Source organism: Pteropus vampyrus, unplaced genomic scaffold (assembly GCF_000151845.1).
Source record: "Pteropus vampyrus isolate Shadow unplaced genomic scaffold, Pvam_2.0 Scaffold69, whole genome shotgun sequence".
NCBI classification, from domain to species: domain Eukaryota; kingdom Metazoa; phylum Chordata; class Mammalia; order Chiroptera; family Pteropodidae; genus Pteropus; species Pteropus vampyrus.
In genome coordinates, this window is record NW_011888850.1 from 1,527,290 (window position 1) to 1,534,748 (window position 7,459).

At 34.6% G+C, this 7,459-nt stretch overlaps 1 pseudogene; it reads left to right on the forward strand.

The window, feature by feature from the left end:
- Nucleotides 1-1,415: 1,415 nt before the first annotated feature.
- Nucleotides 1,416-3,267, forward strand: LOC105293201 (annotated as a pseudogene).
- Nucleotides 3,268-7,459: the final 4,192 nt, after the last annotated feature.

Below are 7,459 nucleotides of genomic sequence, written 5' to 3' on the forward strand. Positions count from 1 at the left end.
ATTAATATGTAGTAAAAAGAAACAGATTTCTAAGTATCTCTTTAGTGCCACAAATATTTCTTCGTGTGTGTGTGTGTGTGTGTGTGTGTGTGTGTGTGTGTGTGTGTGTGTGTGTGTGTTTGTTTACTGCCCTGTGGGCAGTTTGGGAATGCCGCAATGTGTAATAAACTATAAAAAGTTACAATGTGTGTCACTACAAAGAAGAGGAAGGAAATAGATTGAGGAATAGACATTTGACTTATTTTAGAGGAGCAGTAGGATTTCACTTGTTTGGAACTGGAAGAAAGTATTCCAGGCCAAGGAAATTAAAGAGAACTCAAAGGGTAGATTTGGGAAAGGGCAAGAATTTGGCCGGAGTATAGATCAGATCATTCATGGGGGAACTGAGAAACTTGGAAAAGTATTTTGGGGATATATCATAGAGGGTTGTGATTTGCTGTATAAGAGATTGGACTCTATGAAAAACTTATGAGCAGTGGAATCGCATAGTCCTGTAAAAGCTAACTAGAGGATGATTTGGTCAGGAAAATAATGGAAGTAGGGAAACAGTCAAGGAGATGGCACATTTCACTGAAGTAATTGACACAAAATGACCCTGTTTCAGATAAAGATTTTGAAAAGGAGAGAAGACTGCAAACTTTATCAAAAATTTATGGGAAGATTTTGGTCCATTTCATAGTACCAGTGCTAAGTGATTTCAGTGTGTATTTAAATGTTAACATTTGTAAAATTTCTTCTTAGGATCTTTAACATCTCTTTTAACTAATCAACATGCTATATTATTTCTTAACATACTTTATTGTTTTTAGTTGTTGGTATAACTATATCTTCTGCCATTAAAACTACATGCACAGGCAGTTATGGAATGGTGGAGTAATGACCTCTGAAAATCTACTTCAAAAAGCAACAATAACATTGGCAGAAATTGTCAAATTTCTTCAACTTCTTCAGAACTCTGGGAATTAACCAAGGACTTGCAACAATTTGAAGAGCATTTATTCAAGAAAAGCAGCTAAATCTTGGTAAGAATTGCAAGCTTGGTAGTGTTTAACTTGCCCTATTCCCATCCCCTGTCTTCAGTTATGCTGTAGCCTTGTAAATCATCAGATTACAGTGATGTTACCTGTGAAGACCAATGGCTTAACAGTTAGTGGAAGTGGCAGAAGGTTTAAGACCCCTCAAAAAGCCCCGTTGCCAGAGAATTGTCACTATTTGACCTGTCTGGCAGCTTCCTGGATAAGCCCCATTTACAAGACTTATCTCTATTTGACCTGACTCAGAGCTTATTCAGTGGCAAAACCACCTTTCCAGGGTACTTGTTGAAAAACCGTGGCAGTTGTTTAACATTACAACTTCCTGAGATGGTGATATCTGTTGGGGTAACTATTTAATGGGAAACTCTGAAATTGGTATTCATGGTGTGCATTGAAAAGCTCCAACAAATTCCTGGGATTCTAAAAGGCTGTGCACTTGTTCAGGGTTGTGTGCATGCCCAGAAAAGATCGGCAAAGACTCTAATCTTTCATCTGGCTAACCTTGAGGTTCTAGAAGACAGGATGCGAAGGCTAAGGCAGAGCTGTAAACTGCAGAGTGTTGAAGGTGTGCCCCAAAATATACACGGCCTCTCAGCAAAGGTTGGGAGATTTACTGGTTCCAGGAATTTAAGGAAATATCTGTTCAGTTAGCTGACCACTAAGATAAGCTGCACATAGAAAGAACACAGACTTCACAGTATTAGTCACAGTTACTAAGCAAACATCATGTCATCATTATTAACAGCTAGCAGTGACAACAGACTCTGGGTTGAGGGAGTAAATCTGATTTCGAGTTGGAAATTATGTTTAAAATGTCCAGTTTTGAGCAAAAAGAAAAAGATGCAAAGAGACAAAAATATGATGAAATGATGTGTTGTCTATAAGAAACACAATTTAGAATTATTACCACAAGGTACTGTCAGCATCTTCAGATCAGCATGAGGAAGTGCCTTTTCCATTCACGTTGGCCAGGTTGGCATTGAGATTGGGGATGCTTGCTGGAAACTCTACTGCTTGGAACATGGATTCAGCCAGATGGCATCATTCTTGACAGTAAAAAGGACCAGTTGGAAAATGCTAATATGTAGCACACGAATACATCTTTTTATACCTTTTGTGAGATAAGAGCTGGGAAGTGCGTGTCCAGAGCACTCTTTTCAGATTTGGAACCAACTGTTATAAATGAGATTCACACAGGGAAGGGCCACTCACTCGTTTACCCAGAGTAGCTTTTTGGCCAAAAGGAGGATGCTGTAAACAACTCTGCCCAAAGTTACTACCCTGTGGGGTCATAGATTATCTACTGTGAACTACAGAGGATCCAAAAATTGGCAGATCAGTGCAGTAGTCTTAAGGCTCTTGATTTTTGATTTTCGAAACTTTGGAGGAGGCATCGAATCAGGATTTACATCTGTCTTAATCAGGTGACTCTTGATTGAACATAGCAGGAAGACTAAATTGTAGTTCTCTGTATATCCAGCCTCCAGGATCTCCACTGCTGGAATAGAGCTGTACAACTTTATCCTCACCTGATTTATTCCATCATAGAGCACTCAGACTGTACATAGTGGACAATGAAGCCATCTATGACATATATAATTGGTGTAGAGTGACCTTCTTATGCTGATAGGTCTTCCATTACTGTTTTCCTCTGGTTTGAAGGGCCCTTGAAATGGACCTAATTGAATTCCAGATCAACTGTATCTTATCTGGAAATACTTTTCCCTATGTCAGCCTTTACCTTCATCATCTTTGCTGGCAAAAGCTACCACAAGCAGCTTTCTGTGTCACACATCACCACTGCTTTCTTTGAGATACCTATCCAGTTGGTAAAGTGTGATCCTTGACTTAAGCACATGGCCTGTGATCCCTCAGGATGGGAATGCAGCAATTGCAGCCATAAAGTCAAGGAACTCTGTTCAGTTTGAAGAATGGTTTCCAGCTGGTTTCCAGGTGGGTATCAATAATTAGCTACCCACAATGATGCCTGGAAGTGACCTGGACAAAGTCCAGTGTGCTGTCTGCATGCTGAACAACACTATGGCAGTGGAAGAGGACTGAGCCCTTGTAGACCACAGTTTTGACCTTGTGTTTGCCAAGAGGATATTTCTACATTTGTATGTCAAAGAAGGCATGGTAGTTCTTAGAGACTAGGGGAGATTTGGCAGCCCTAGAGAAGGATTATAAGGAAGCAGGGCAAAGTTTCTCATGCAAATGTAACAAAAATGAGTAAGTCAAAATGTCATGCTTTCTTTTTGAGATGTTATACACTTAATAGGTAGAGTTCCCTTGATTAGAAGAAAAAATATTAAATCACACAAGACCCTAAATTCCATACTAAATCAAATTTATCAGTATTAATAAGGAGCATGTATTTCTTTGTCTATCAATGTAATTTAGCACTACTACCTGTGAACCTGAGGTTTGGAGTCCTTTGCACTACTGGATCACTTTTGTGTATGTGATTCCCCCCCTGGCCCCCCCCCCCCGCCTTTTTTGGTCAGAATGGAAACCTGGCTTTGTTTGCTTTTTTAATCAAGAGACTGAAATTCTGTGAAAAGTTTTTGCTTTTCCTTTCCCATACTTGAGGTGGAAAACTGCAGATAATAGATTATAAACATTATTTCTCCCATATATATTTTTTGTACATTGATTAAATGATGAGAATTTTTAAAAAGACCCAATTTAGGTTCAAAGATACAAATAGATTGAAAGTAGAGAAATGTGAAAAGGTGTACTATGCAAACAGTATCCAAAAGAACTGTAGTGGCTACACTCAGACAAAATAGACTGTAAGATAAAAATTATTACTAGAGATAAAGAACATTTTATAATGACAAAAGGGTCCATTAGGAACGTGTGTGCACACATGCACCTAATAGTCAAAGTAAAAACTGACAATTTAAGGGAGAAATAGACAATTCAACAATAACAATTGCAGATTTTATTACCTCATGTTTAATAACGGACAGAACAACTAGGCAGAAGATCAAGTGAGTAGAAGACATGAACAACAATAAACCAAGAGTTATTTTTAGAAAATAATACACATTCTCCTCAAGTGTATATAGGCCGTTCTCCGGGGTAGACCATATGTAAAGTCATAACACGAGCCTCAAAAAATTTAAAATGATTTAAATCATAAATATGTTTTCCAACCACAGTGGAATGAAATTAGAAATCAATAACAAGGAAATTCGGAAAATTCACAAACATAGAAATTAAACGTACTCCTAAATAACCAATAGGTTAAATAGCATAAGTTAGAAAATAATCTGAGGTAAATGAAAATTAAAACAGCATACCAAAATGTATGGGTCACAGCTAAAGCAGTGCCTAGAGGAAAATTTATAGCTGTAAATGCTTATATTAAAAAAAAGTAAAATGTCAATAGCTTACCCTAATCTAACTTTGGTTTTTGTCTAGTTAAGAAACCAAAAAAAGATGAGCAAACTAAACCCAAAGCATGCATAAGGAAGGAAATAATGAAGATGAGAACAGAAATAAGTTAAATACAGAATAGAAAAACAATAGAGAAAATAAAAAAACATCAATTGAGAAAGTTTCAGCTAGACTGACAAAAAAAATGAACAATTATTAAGGAGGACTTCACAAAATTACCTTACAAAATTAAAAAAGGATTCTTAGAGAATACTATGAACAACTAACTGCCAACAAATTAGACAATCTAGATGAACTGAAGAAATTTCTAGAAAGACACAAACCTATTAAACTGACAAGAAAAAGTAGAAAATCCAAATATATTTGAAATGAAGAATTAGTTATTAGAAAATTCTTACAAAGAAAAGCTCAGGCTAAGATGACTTCATGGTGAAGTCTACCAACATTTAAAGAAAAGGTAAATACCATTCCTTCACAAATTCTTCCAAAAAAAAAGAAAGTAAAATTTCCCAACTAATTCTATGAGGCCAGTGTTACCCTAATATTAAAGCTAGACAAAGATACCACAAAAAGAACTCTTATGAAAATAGATGCAAAATTCCTCAAGAAAATACTAGCAAATCAAATCTAGTAATAAGAAAGTAATATACCCTGAACAAATGGGATTTATCTAGTAATATGCCCTGAACAAATGGGATTTATCTCAAGAAGGCAAGGCTGATTTAATATTAAAAATATTACTTAATATTTATTAAAATACTAAGAATCAGTTAATATACCATCTTAGTAGAATAAAGACAAAACTCCATGATTATCTTAATAGATGCAGACAAAATATTTGACAAAATTCAAAACACTTTTGTGATAAAAAAAATTCAACAAACTAAGAATAGCAAGGAACATTCTCAACCTGATAAATAGTATCTGTAAATAACCCACAGCTAGTGTCATACTTCGTAGTGAAAGACTGGATGCTTTCCCCTAAGATAAGCAACAAGAAAGGTTATCCACTCTTTCCACTTCAACATTGTACAGTTGGTTCTGGCCAGGGCAATTAGATAAGAAGAAGATATAAAAAGCTTCCCTATTGGGAAGGAAGATATAAAACTTTCTATTTGCAGATGACATGATCTTGTACATAGAAAGTCTTAAGAAATTAAGAAACTTTTACAACTGATAAGTTCAGTGTGGTTACAGATACAGGATTGTTACACAAAAATGTTTCATTTCTATTCCCTAGAATTTTCTATAATTGAAAATGAAATTAAGAAAATTTCATTTATAATAGCATCAAGAATAAAATAATTAGGAATAAATTTAACATAACTGTAAGACTTGTATGCTAAAATTACAAAACATTGTTGAATGAAAGTAAAAAAGACCTAAATAAATTCAAAGAAATGTTAATGGATCAGAAAACTTAATATTCTTAAGATGGTAATACTCCCCAATCATCTAGAGAGTCAACAAAATCTCTATCAAAATCTATGCTTCTGTTTTTATAGAAATTGACAAGCTGATCCTAAAATTCATGTGGAAATGGAATGGATGCAGAATAACCAAAACAACATTGAAGAAAGAGAACAAAGTAAGAGGACTCACACTCCTAATTTCAAAATTTACCATAAAGCAGCGATAAGACAGTGTAAGTGCTGGCATGGTGTATAGACATAGGTCCATGAAATAGGATTGAGAGTTTCTATTTTATTTTTATTTACACATGTAAATGGACCCTTACATATATGATCACTTGATTTTCAACAAGGATACCAGGACAATTCAATAAGAGAAGTAGTCTTTTCAATAAATGATGCTTGGACAACTATTTTCACATGTAGCGAATGAAGTTGGACCCCTTTCTCATACCATATGCAAAAATTAACTCAAAATGGATTATAGACTTAAATGTAAAGCTAATATAGAAAACTCTTAGAAGAAAACAAGCATAAATGTTAAGGCATAAATGACCTTGAGTTAGGCAAAGTTTTAAAGATGTGATGCCAAAAACAGAAGCAAGAGAAGAAAAATTAGATATATAGGAATTTATTAAATTACGAATTTTTGAGCTTCAAAGAACAATATCAAGAAAGTGAAAAGACAACCCACAGAATGGGAGAAATATTTTCAAATCATCTATCTGTTAAGGGACTTGTATTTGGTGTAAAGAACTTTTACAACTCAGTAATGAAAAAGTAAACCAATTCAAAAATGGGCAAAGGTTTGAACATTTTTCCAAATAAGATATACAAATGGCCAATAAACACATGAAAAAATTCTCAACATCATTAGTTATTATGGAAATGCACATCAAACTACGATGAGATACCATGTTCACACTAGGTTAGCTAGAATCAAAAAATCAGATAATGACAAATGTTGGGGGGGATTTGGAGAAACTGGAACTGCTGATGGAAATGTGTAAAGAAGCAGCTGCTTCGAAAAAGTTTGGCAATTCCTCAAAATGTTAACTGTGGAGTTACCACATAACCTGGCAGTTTAATTCCTAGCTAATTATCCAAGTCATTAAAACTTAAGTTCACACAAAAGCCCTGTACATGAACATTCATACCAGCATATTCATAATAGCTAAAAAGTGGAAACAATCCAGATATCCATCTACTGATGAATAGATAAACATAATGTGGTATATCTGTGCAATGGAATATTATTTGACAATAAAAAAATGAAGTACTAAGCCATACTACAGTATAAATGAATCTTGGAAGCATTAAGCTAAGAAAGAAAATCACAAAAGACTGCATACTGTATGGTTTCATTTATATATTTCATATTTTAGTATTATGAAATGTCTAGAATAGGTAAATCTATAGAGACAAAGTAGATTAGTGATTGCATGGGGATGGGGATGTGTGGGATTTCTTTTATGGCATGTGAATTATACCTCAAAAAGCCATTATATAAGAAAAAAATACATGTATGTGTTTATTCAGTAAATATTTGAGTGACTCTTAATTGTCAGGCATCTTATGTTTATTTTTTTTATTCAATGTATTTTTTAAAAA